The sequence below is a fragment of the Engystomops pustulosus genome, chromosome 10, assembly GCF_040894005.1.
Source record: "Engystomops pustulosus chromosome 10, aEngPut4.maternal, whole genome shotgun sequence".
NCBI lineage: Eukaryota > Metazoa > Chordata > Amphibia > Anura > Leptodactylidae > Engystomops > Engystomops pustulosus.
This window is the reverse complement of record NC_092420.1, coordinates 71,780,928-71,794,242: the sequence shown is the minus strand read 5'-3', so window position 1 is coordinate 71,794,242 and position 13,315 is coordinate 71,780,928. Positions and strand designations below refer to the sequence as shown.

Sequence of the window (13,315 nt, the reverse complement as noted above, 5' to 3'; positions counted from 1 at the left end):
TTTGTCTCTCTGTGGTGAATTTTTGAGACATTTGACAGCTCTTTTTTTGCCCCTTATGTATGATCATGTATTTTTACTTGTGATACATGTTCAGTTTTTCCTTCCCTAGCAGGTGCACATTTTGGCTTTTTTTTATGAGACTTTTTGTTGCAAATGTCTCAAATCCACATGGACACAAGTCATGTAAGGATTGCTTTTTGAAACCTAATACACAGCTGAGGAGAGGTGATTTGCCTAAATACATTACTGTTAACATTTGCATTTAAAAAACGCATAGTAAACGCAATGTTAACACATGTGTCACGTTTGTAACTGTATTTAACAGTAATGTAATTAGGCACATCACCTCTCCTCAGCTGTGTAATAGGTTTCAAAATGCAATTAAAGCGCTATGTGTGACCTCACCCTTAGAAGTAACCAATAAATAAAAAAAAATGTAAATGCAAAAATTTCAGAGTTTTAAAAAAACAGGTTTCTGTGCAGAATTTTAAACATTTAAAGCATGTGAAATAATTCCAATTTACATGTTAAAGTAGGGTCCATGAAAAAAATCCTTCCTTTGCACCTGCCCTGGACCAGGTGCAGATTTGCACCTAAAAAGTCTCAAAAATAAGTTAAAAAAGTGAAAAGTTGCACGGAACATCTGGGAAACAAAGATACGTAAGGCACTGCACAAGGTGCAGACCAAAGTGCACTTGAAAAACGGCGAGTGAAAAGTCGCAAAAAAGTTGCAAATACAACAAAAGTCACAAAAATGAGACAATTTGACTAGCAGAAATAAAGATAGAGCACACACTATGTGTCCCTATTCTGTGGTTAATCTTTTGTGCAGTTTATTTTGTGACACAATTATCTAAAATTGAATACAATACAATTTAGAGTCAATTTGATATCTTAAGGTTCAGGTTTGGGGCTTGCAATCCATGCATCCTGATTTTGGGATGCAGGTCCATCTTTTTTTTTAAACGTTGCATTTCGCTAATACATCATATTTAAATGTTAAAAACTATTTATTAACAGGAATCACAAAGCACATCACTTTATATAGCATTTCTTTCAAAATTCAGAGTTTTATGAAAACAAGACCTTTCAATATGGACATATGGAGAATATCTACAGGTAGGTACTTAGCTCCTCTGACAGTATGTATCGCAAATACAACTATCTAGATTCCAACAATATCACATTTATTTATATATTTTCTTGCCTTGTTAATGTTGTACGGTGAAAACTATTTTCTTTAAATCATTTTGCATCTCCCTCTTGTAGATGGAAACTTTTTTATCCTTATACCAATGGATCTCATTGACTGATTCTCTTTAGTGATATGATTTTATGGAGTACGTTTTACTTTTTGTTCAATTTTCATTACTTGTGCGTTTTCAGACACTTTTGAATATATTAGCATAACAAAATATTTAAGTGTAATAAAGGAGAGATTTATAGTATAAATAAAATTTTATATTATTGAAAATGTACATTTTTTTTACCTTACGTGCAATAGTCTGCTCTCACCTATGGACATCCCCATGTTTCCTTTGATCAACAAGCTTGGTCATTAAGACTCATACAGGTGTGGTAGTAAATGGTTACACAATAAAATACTTCATAATAATTTACAATGATGTACGTGCTGCCACAAACCTTTTCTAAACCTTTTCCAAACGCAACCAAAATGCCTTGTGTGAACAAGTCCTCAAGTACCAAAATCCTTTATCCCAAAGAATTTGTAAACTGTTATCATGTGATATGGGCACCATTTTAACCCCTTGCCCCTGATGGGCATTTTCCATTTTACTTTCTTTTTATCGTTTCCCACTTTAAAAAATCAATAACTTTTTGAGTTATGAGGGCTGTATGAGGGCTTGGTTTCTCTGTGACAAATTGTACTTCCTAGTGATAGTATTTTATATTCCATCCCGTGTGCTGGGGAGTGGAAAAGTTTTAAATGTGGTAATTTGTGCCATTTTCTTGTGGGCTCGGTATTTACATTCAAAATGGCTTCTCTAATTTATTCTTTGGTTCAGTACACTTACAGGGATACCAAATTTGTAAAGGTTTTATTAGGTGTTAATAGATTTTACAAAAAAACCTTTTGTGCCAAAAGAAAAATTATTTATTTTACCATATTTGGACTCCAATAACTTTTTCATACTTAGGAGTGCGGAGTTGGCTAAAGTGTCATTTTTTCCAGGACGAGGTGACATTATTATCGTTTTGGGGACTGTGTGACTTTTAGATCAGTTTTAATTACATTTTTTATGTGCGACAAAACACAAAAAAGTGGAGATTCAGACATTTGAGTGCATTTTTCCATTATCGCGCTGAGCAAGATCAGCAAGATCAGTGTATGATAAATATGCCCCATAGTCTTTATGTAATACATAATTCCGTTTAAATGAGAAAAAAAGTGTAAATATCAGGAGAGACAAAAAGAACAGGCCAAACAATGGGGGTCATTTACTAAGGGCCCGATTCGCGTTTTCCCGACGTGTTACCCGAATATTTCCGATTTGCGCCGATTGTACCTGAATTGCCCCGGGATTTTGGCGCACGCGATTGGATTGTGGCGCATCGGCGCCGGCATGCGCGCGACGGAAATCGGGGGGCATGGCCGAATGAAAACCCGACGGATTCGGAAAAAACGCCGCATTTAAAAACCGAAAATGTGTCGCTTGGGAAGCGCTTACCTTCACTTGGTCCAGCTCGGTGTATTCCGGCGCGTTCAGATGATTTTCATCGCAGCAGCGCCACCTGGTGGACGGCGGAGGAACTACCTTCATAAATCCCGTCCGGACCCGAATCCTGTGCAGAGAACGCGCCGCTGGATTGCGAATGGGCCGGGTAAGTAAATCTGCCCAATGTGTTCACAAAATCAATGTTAACAAGTACAATGGAGGGCACTAAAAAGCATATTATACTATATTAAGAGTAGTGTGCAGTCTCCATCACAGTAACAATTCTGTCCCCAAAGTACATACAGATAAACAGTTATTTCTGCATTCAAAGGTAAATAAAGGGGCAAAATGAGGGCCATATATTACCTGGAATTCAGCCCCCGACGTTTCATCCTGCTGGTCTTTCTACGCACGTCGGGTGCTGAACACCAGGTAATATATGGTCCTCACTTTGCCCCTTTATTTACCTTTGAATGCAGCAATAATTGTAATGAAGTCATTTTTTTTATTTTTTTAAGAAAGTGTCACTTTATGAATTATACCAAAATCTATACACATAGGGGCAGATTTAGCAAGTTCTGAAAGTCAGAATATTTCCAGTTGCCCATGGCAACCAATCACAGCTCAGCTTTCATTTTACCTGTGCTCATGAAAATTTTCAAGGGGAGCTTTGATTGGTTGTAATAGGAAACTGGAAATATTCTGACTCTTGATAAATCTGCCCCATAAAATCACTAAAACATTAAACAACATCACATTGTTGGTTATCAATCAGGTACACCCCTGATCCCTATATAGTACTTGCAGATATCAAAACTCCTTAACCAAGATACTGATCAAACAGGCATCTCTATAAAATACGCATCATACCTTTACCATCGTTGAAGTAAATTACCTGCAGAGGCTACTGGACCGTGTACTGGCCTGAATGGGCACTGGGAGCTAAGGCTACTTCACGCCCCAGGAGCCTCAGCAGTTAATTTTCATATTACTAAATGTCATTTTTCAGGGAGGCGGGGACGTGCGCACACAGCATTCTGCTGGGGAACCGGAGCAGGGACAGGTGAGTCCACGGCACAGGCTCGAGCGAGGCACGCGGAGGAACAGGGGTGCGCCCGTGATCCAAGACAGGTAGGTTTAGGTTACAGGATTATTAAAGTGATTAAAAAGATTAAAGAGATTAGGGAAGCGGCAGGCAGAGGGAATCTACCATCAGATTGACTTATGGTAGATTCCTCTTTCCCCCCACACACTCACATTTGGTTACACTTACATGCAGGGCCGAATCTGCCAAGATGAAAATTCCACCTCAGACAGCAGATGCGGTGCCCTGAAGGAGGCGGCGAAACGGTTTTATGTGATCCGTGCGCTCGTCCCAATCCCCCACTAGCGGAACTACCAGATTACCATGATTACCAGGCAAGCGGAACAGTGTTGTACAGTGAAGCAACCATTTGTCTGTCCTGCTCTATGGATTTAGAGGACGACGCCTGTGTCCATTCCCAGCAGCGCTGCCCAGCAGAAGACCCGGGAGCGTGGGAGGAGGTACTGTACAGTATATACTCGAGTATAAGCCGACCCGTGTATAAGCCGAGGTACCTAGTTTTACCACCAAAAACTGGAAAAACCTATTGACTTGATTATGAGCCGAGGGTGGGAAATGCATTGGTCACAGCCTCCCAGTATATAGCTGCTAACCCCCTTAAGTATATAGCCTGCCAGCCCCCTTAAGTATATAGCTTGCCAGCCCTTTCAGTATATAGCGTACCACCCCTTTTAAATATATAGCCTGTCAGCCCTTTTAAGTATATAGCCTGCCAGCCCCTTTCAGTATATAGCCTGCCACCGCTTTTAAGTATGTATATAGCCTGCCAGCCCCTTTTCAGTATGTATATAGGATGCCAGCCCCCTGTTGCTGGTAAAAAATAAACTTACTACTCACCATTCCGACGGCCCGGACAGTTTTCTTCATCTTCATGCCGCAGGTCCGCGGCAGCTCAGTGGCCGCGCCTCTTCTGTCCTCATGCCGGCTGTATTAAGTTTATTTTTTTTTTGTATACCCGAGTATAAGCCGAATGTGGAATTTGTAGCACAAAAATTGTGCTGAAAAACTCTGCTTATACTCAAGTATATATGGTAAGTAAAAGTTTTATTATTTTTATACTGGCCATATTAATAATAGAAAACCCATTTGTGGGGGCTGTATATATGTCCACGGAAATGGACAGGAAACAGCAGAGGCAGCATGCATGGATGCCTCTGAGGCTGCCTAATCGCACCATTATGCCAAAATTATGGGCAACAGCACGGCGATGACAGAGTGGCCGAGTGAGGCTGCTATGGAGACAATTAAATTTGGATAGTGCCTGTATGTGGCAGTCCAAAAACAGAGGACCGGGTAGGTGGCCCTCCATAAAAATTAAATAGATAGAGTACTATAGCTAGAGTCAGTTGGCCCTGGCAAAAAATAGCCAGCTGCCTCTGCTTCAGTGTACAAAGAGGAGGAGAAGGAGGATAATGAGGAGGAGGAGTGCATACATGAGAATTATTCTGGTTGAGCTGCTTTCACCTGGTGGAGAATGGAAATCATGAGAAATCCAGGCTTGATTCATATTGATAAGCGTCAGCCTGTCAGCGCTGTCAGTTGACAGGCATGTACGCTTATCGGTGATGATGCCACCAGCTGCACTGAAAACCCGCTCTGACAACACGCTAGCGGCAGGGCAGGCAAGAACCTCCAAGGCGTACAGCGCCAGTTCGGGCCAGATGTCCAGCTTTGAAACCCAGTAGTTGTAGGGAGCTGTGTAATCATTTAGGACGATGGTATGGTCAACTACGTGCTTTCTCACCATCTTTCTGTAAAGATCACCCCTACTCTGCCAAGACTGTGGACAGGTGACAGTGTCTTGCTGGGGTGACATAAAACTGGCAAAGGCCTTGTAAAGCGTACCCCTGCCAGTGCTGGACAAGCTGCCTGTTCGCCTACTCTCCCTCGCTACTTGTCCCGCAGAAGTACGCCCTCTGCCGCAAGCGGTGTCAGATGGGAAAGACTGTTTCAGCTTGTGCACCAGGGCCTGCTGGTATTCATGCACTCTCACACTCCTTTCCTCTACAGGGATGAGAGTCGAAAGATTTTGCTTGTACCGTGGGTCCAGGAGAGTGAATACCCAGTAATTGGTGCTGGAAAAAATTTTTTGAACACGAAGGTCACGGGATAGGCAGCCTAGCATGAAATCTGCCATATGCGCCAGAGTCCCAATGCGCGAGAATTCACTCCCCTCTCTGGCCTGACTCTCCATTTTCTCCAACTCCTCTTCTTCTTCCCATACACGCTGAACAGTTGAAAAGGACGGAGCAATGGTCCCCTCTTGTGTCTCGCCGACATTCTCCTACTCTTCCTCCTCATCCTCCTCCACCTCCTCCGATACATACTGAGAAACAGACCGGAGGGTGCTCTGGCTATCAACAAGGGAATCTTCTTCCCCCGTCTCTTGTGACGAGCGCAAAGCTTCCGACTTTCAACAGGCCAAGGAACGGGATGGTGAGGCTGATGATGACAGCATCGCCACTGACCATCTGTGTTGACTCCTCAAAGTTACTCAGCACCTGACAGATATCAGACATCCACGTCCACTCCTCTTTGTAGACTTGAGGAAGCTGACTGACCTGACTAGCAGTTCTAGTGGAAGTTGACATCTGGCAGTCTACAATCGCTCTGCGCTGCTGGTAAACTCTGGATAACATGGTTAATGTGGAATTCGAACTCTTGGGCACGTCACACAACAGTCGGTGAGCGGGCAGTTGGAGGCGGCGCTGCACTGCCCTGAGAGTGGCAGCATCTGTGGTCGACTTTCTGAAATGCGCACAGGTGCGACGCACCTTCGTGAGCAAATCAGACAGATTGGGGTATGGCTTGAGGAACCGCTGAACTATCAGATTTAACACATGGGCCAGGCATAGCACATGTGTCAGTCTGCCGAGTTGCAGAGCCGCCACCAGGTTACGGCCGTTGTCACACACAACCATGCCTGGCTTCAGGTTCAGCGGTGCCACACATCGGTCTGCGCCGTGATGCCCTGTAATAGCTCTTGGGCGGTGTGCATTATATCGCCTAGGATCAGCAGTTTGAGCACCGCCTGCTGTCGCTTAGCGGCGGCACTGCTGCTGTACATAAAGCTACCGACTGATGGCGTCATGCCCACGGATGGTAATTCGGAGGTGGAGGAGGGGTGGGAGGAGGGCTAATAGTAGGCCTGAGAGACCATGACCAAGGTAGGCCCCGCAATCCTCGGCAGTATATGAGCGGCCCCAGGGTCAGACTCGGTCCCAGCCTCCACCAAGTTAACCCAATGTGCCGTCAGCGACATATAGTGGCCCTGCCCGGCAGCACTCGCCAACGTGTCCGTGGTTAGGTGGACCTTGTCAGAAATGGCATTGGTCATGGAACGGATGATGTTGTCTGACACACGCTGGTGCAGGGCTTGGACGGCACATCGGGAAAAGTAGTGGCAGCTGTGGGTGGTTGGAACTGTATTTCCTCTTGCGCTCCAGCATCTGGGGTATAGATAGCTGAACGCTGCGCATGGAGACATTGGTGGACGCTGTGGAGGATCGTGGAGGCGAAGGTGTAGTTTTCGAGCGGGAAGTGTTTGTGCCGGGGTCCTGGGCAGGGGGCTGACTAGCAGGGGCAGCAAATAACAGTGGTGGGCCCAGCCGGAGGTGAACGGCCTTGGTTCCATTGAGTGGGGTGTTTAGCACTCATATGCCTGCGCATACTGGTGGTGGTTAAGCTAGTAGTGGTATTAGACAATGCAATGGTCAGCACAACCTGTAGTACAACTGAGCTGGTGCAATGAAATATATCAACAATCCAACAAGAAAACAGAATGCACCAAAAGCTGTTCAACTATCACAATCAAATACATTTTATTTAAGTCCAAACAGAAACAAAAAATAGCACATATATTTCAAAACATTTAAAACATGTAATATACATGGAATGCGACTGGAGACCGTGGTGTGGGTCAACACAGTGCTACCACCTGCAAAAACACTCAATGGTGAAAAAATATTCCTACCTTACAGAATTTGCACAAAATGTATATTGGTAAGATGTTTATAGGGCACATATACATATGTCCTAGTATTTAAGGTGCCAAACGGATATCAGTTTCTAAAGTGCTAGTGCACAGCCAGTAAATAGCCCCAGAGCACGTTTGAGAGATTTGTCCAGAAAAAGGTAAACCAAGGCACAAAGTTGCTAGTTACCAGGTAAAGTGCTGAGAGGCAGGCATACAGCTGGAGGAAAAGGAAGGGGTATGAGGCTTTGAAAAATATAAAAAATTCAATGAAAAGTGATCAAAAGGTTGTACATTCCTAAAAAGAGAAGCATTGAAAATATCAACAAAAGTAGCAAAATATGACACCGAGCACACCTCTGTACATCAAAGTATGAAAAACTTATTAGTGCCAGAAGACGACAAAATTAAGGTTTTTTTTTTGTACAGGAGGTTTTAATTTTTGTTCATGTATGAAAACATTATAAAACCTCTACAAATTTGTTATCTCAGTGATCGTACTGAAAAAAAGAATAAAGTAGACCTGTCATTTGGGGCGCACAGTGAAAGCCGTAAAATCCAAACCTACAAGAGATGGAGCAAATGCGTTTTCTCATCATTTTTACTGCATTCAGAACTTTTTACCTGCTTCCTAGCATACGGCATGGAATATTAAATACAGTCAATATAAAGTGCAATTTGTTACACAGAATACACAGCTCTTTACATGGAAAAATAAAAAAAGTTATAGATTTTTGAAGGTGGGGAGTGAAAAACAAAGACGCAAAAACAAAAAAGGGTGTGGTCCTTAAGGGGTTAAATAGAGCCAGATTCTTGGTTGATAAAAGAAATAGAATCAATCAGAAGGGAAAGAAAAAAAAAGCAATATTATCAAAGGATAATAATAATAATAATAATAATATACCAATCTTGGGTTTACAATATAACTCTTAGTTTGATGACATACACAGAATAGTGTTGAAACATTTGCCTTTACTGAAGGATGATGCTATAATGGAGAGTTTATTGTTGCAGGATAGCAACTAGAGATGAGCGAGCACTAAAATGCTCGAGTGCTCGTTATTCGAGACGAACTTTTCCTGATGCTCGAGTGCTCGTCTCGAATAACGAGCCCCATTGAAGTCAATGGGAGACTCGAGCATTTTTCAAAGGGACCATGGTTCGGGAATAAAATGTGTTAATTAATTGAAAAAGAATGTCTTCTGATAAGTTAGCAGATGTATGCAAACATCTGCAATCTATTCTTCACTGTTCCGCGCGTATATTATCTCCCGACAAGTTAACAGATGTGAAGAACAGTGAAGAATAGAATAAAAACAGTGAACACAGGATCATTTAAGTGAAAAACACAGTGAAGAATAGATTGCAGATGTTCTGCACATCTGCTTACTTGTCGGGAGATACGCTGTCCCGGGATCCGCTGCTCTTCTTCCACTGAAGTCTCCCCGATGTCTCCGTGCCCCTCGATGTCTCCCCGTGCCCCTCGATGTCTCCGTGCCCCTCGATGTCTCCCCGTGCCCCTCGATGTCTCCGTGCCCCTCGATGTCTCCGTGCCCCTCGATGTCTCCGTGCCCCTCGATGTCTCCGTGCCCCTCGATGTCTCCGTGCCCCTCGATGTCTCCCCGTGCCCCTCGATGTCTCCCCGTGCCCCTCGATGTCTCCGTGCCCCTCGATGTCTCCCCGTGCCCCTCGATGTCTCCCCGTGCCCCTCGATGTCTCCGTGCCCCTCGATGTCTCTGTGCCCCTCGATGTCTCCCCGTGCCCCTCGATGTCTCCCCGTGCCCCTCGATGTCTCCGTGCCCCTCGATGTCTCCGTGCCCCTCGATGTCTCCGTGCCCCTCGATGTCTCCGTGCCCCTCGATGTCTCCGTGCCCCTCGATGTCTCCGTGCCCCTCGATGTCTCCGTGCCCCTCGATGTCTCCGTGCCCCTCGATGTCTCCGTGCCCCTCGATGTCTCCGTGCCCCTCGATGTCTCCGTGCCCCTCGATGTCTCCGTGCCCCGATGTCTCCGTGCCGCTCCCTGATGTCTCCGTGCTGCCGCTGCCCCATGTCTCTGTGCTGCTCACCGTGTTCATCACACATATATATTGTTCTTCACATACTATTTTGTTCGCACCGTTCCGCGCGTATCTCCCGACAAGTAAGCAGATGTGCCGAACATCTGTAATCTATTCTTCACTGTGTTCTGCACTGTGTTTTTCTCTTAAATGATCCTGTGTTCACTGTGTTCACTGTTTTTATTCTATTCTTCATTGTTCTTCACTGTGTTTTTTTAATTAAATGCTCGATCTCGAGCAGGGGAAATACTCGTCCGAGCAACGAGCCGTCTCGAGTACCTTAATACTCGAACGAGCATCAAGCTCGGTCGAGTATACTCGCTCATCTCTAATAGCAACCAAAAGAGAGGTGACATTAGGTAATCAACTGTCACCATATCTTTTTATGGATCATGAGAAAAGGGACCATTGGATGAGAGTCACTGGATTTGATATGTGCTACAAGGTGAGTCTACAAGGTGCAAAACATGTTCTTTTGTGACACCTGAAGGAATGTTTTAACCCAGTGGATAATAAGGTGTATAAAGTCAATTCATGTTATGTAACACTAGTAATTTAGTGTACTGTATAAAAAGAGACGGCAACAATTGATTACATGCCCCCCAGTAGATAGGTAGCCACAGCACTTGCCCCCGAGTAGATAGTTAGCCACAACACATGCCCCCCGAGTAGATAGGTAGCCATGGCACATGACCCCCCATAGATAGTCAGCCATGGCACATAACCCCCTGCAGATAGGTAGCCATGGCACATGATCCCCCCGTAGATAGGCAGCCACGGCACAAGACCCCCCGTAGATAGGTAGCCATGGCACATGCCCCCCAGTAGATAGGCAGCCACAACACATGCAGCACATACCTTCCCCATTTCCCCTTTCATTTCCACAGTGATCAGAAAATGCTCTGAACTAAACGAGATAAACAGATTTACGTGTCAAAATAACTGCCAGAGAGGGAATAATATATCTCCCTCAATGTATCTCTAAATTAACTAGTTCCCAATAATATAACAGTATTAGGAGGATTTTTTTCCTTTTATATAAGGAATCCTGTATAAGTGCACCCTCTGGTATAAATACTGTACAAGTGCACCCTCTGGTGTGAATCCTGTACAAGTGCACCCTCTGGTGTGAATCCTGTACAAGTGCACCCTCTGGTGTGAATACTGTACAAGTGCACCCTCTGGTGTGAATCCTGTACAAGTGCACCCTCTGGTGTGAGTACTGTACAAGTGCACCCTCTGGTGTGAATCCTGTACAAGTGCACCCTCTGGTGTGAATACTGTACAGGGGCACCCTCTGGTGTGAATACTGTATGAGTGCACCCTCTAGTGTGAATCCTATACAAGTGCACCCTCTGGTGTGAATACTGTATGAGTGCACCCTCTGGTGTGAATCCTGTACAAGTACACCCTCTGGTATAAATACTGTATGAGTGCACCCTCTGGTGTGAATACTGTACAAGTGCACCCTCTGGTGTGAATACTGTACAAGTGCACCCTGTGGTGTGAATCCTGTACAAGTACACCCTCTGGTGTAAATACTGTATGAGTGCACCCTCTGGCGTGAATACTGTACAAGTACAACTTTTGGTGTAAAAATAATAAAATAGCACCTCATATAAATATCGATTGTCGGTATTTAATATGCAAATTTTTTCCTCTCAGGTGAGCACAATCCAACAAACTCCAAATAAGTTAATTCATATTGACAATTGCTCATTTTCTGGCAATGTTGTTTTTAAAGTATTCGGCAGTTCACATATAATGATATTCTAAAAGGGTATAAAAAAAGTTATATTTCATGTTTATTTCTCTGATAATAATCCTGACTCATTTTTTGGCACTTTTGGTTTAGGTGACCTTATATTTCATTGTAGATTAATTATTTAAAAAACAGTGAAGTCTTGTACTAATATTATTATTTTAACCCAAAGAAAGTACTGATAATATAGTTGTTACCTTACTCACTCCTCACTACTCCCGGGAGTGTAATCATATTAGTCCCCCAGGGGGCAGGACCTGGACAAGTTATTATGGTGCCCTAGCAAGGCATCAAAAATGTGCCCCCTCTACCCTGAAGCCAACCAGGTATTGATAGGGCATCATTAGGGGGGAACAGGTACGTCCTTTTTTTAGATATTTTGTTTTGAAAAAAAATCTCATTGTCAACTACTTCCAGAGAGTAAGGGTGTGTGTAAAACTATAGAAGTAAAGACAAATAAAAAGTAAAAAGTCATTGTAGTATGTAGGAGGGGTTTATTCTATATGTGAGTGGAGAGATTAGGTTTGTATTATATAGGGATGAGAGCACAGAGGATAATGGTCCATAGTATTGGGGGCAGAGTGATGTCATAATATTTGGTAAAAGGGGAATTGGGGAGTCACAGAGTTTGAGTGCACAAAGAGATTAAGAGAGAGTGAGAGCACAGATGTGTCATAAGGTATAGGAGTCAAGGCATAGTAGTAAGTCTATAGAGATGGGGGCACAGGGGTGTCATAATCTAAAGGAGGGTGGGAAATGGGCCATGGTAGGGGAGTACATGTGTATAGAAGTATGGACAGAGAAATAAATGGTCTATAAGAATAAAGGCACAGGGAAGTCATAATGTATAGAAGTGTGGGCATAGAAGAGTGATAATGTATAGGAGTGTGGGCATAGAAGAGTGATATTGTATAGAAGTGGGGGCATATGGGACAATAATGTATAGAAGTGTGGGCGTAGAAAAGTGATAATGTATAGGAGTGGGGGCATAGGGGATTCTTAATGTATATAGTAGTGTGGATAAAGAGGTTAATGGCCTATAGGTCACTGCTTGAAAAATTAGAAAACTAAAAAATTTAAATATTTATTAAATATATTAAAAAGGGGCCACTCTTCAGCCACAAAATTCATGAATCAGGCAATTCAATGTATGTATGGGGATCAGAAATCTGTCACTTTAGCAATCCCAATCATGCATCCCCCCTTGCATACTACTGAAAAAAGTTTGTGTCACAAAGGTGCAGTCTGATTTAACACTTTCAGGTCACTGCACAATGCCTATTAACACACACTCATCGAGTGCTATTCACATTGGTAAGATATGCACTGTATTGATCCTATATTTCTCCTCCGCCTGACGCGTTTCTACACTCCCCAAAGGGGTAGTGTGTCATCAGAGGCATATAGATTGAAACCTATAGGATACATTGCAAATGCACGCTATTATATCATGTTTTCGTCCGCATTTGTCGCTGTCATCCGGCACTAGTGCAGTGACCTGAAAGTGGCTGAAGAGTGGCTCCTTTTTAATATATTTAATAAATATTGAAATTTTAAGTGTTCTAATTTTTCAGGCAGTGATGTTACACATTTGAACACAAATTCAGCATATCCGTGCTTGTCTCATACAATTACTTAATGGTCTATAGCCTTACACACAGGGTCATAATATACAGCAATGAGGGTACAAATGGTGATAGGTATTAGGAGTGGGATTTTACCTTCAGGCCACGGTTGAGA

At 43.4% G+C, this 13,315-nt stretch overlaps 1 long non-coding RNA gene across 1 annotated transcript in view; it reads right to left on the bottom strand.

The window, feature by feature from the left end:
• The window catches only part of LOC140103580 (uncharacterized), a 148,618-nt gene that overhangs the window by 56,422 nt on the left and 78,881 nt on the right, over positions 1–13,315 (bottom strand). The gene's annotated exons all lie outside the window — the stretch shown is intronic.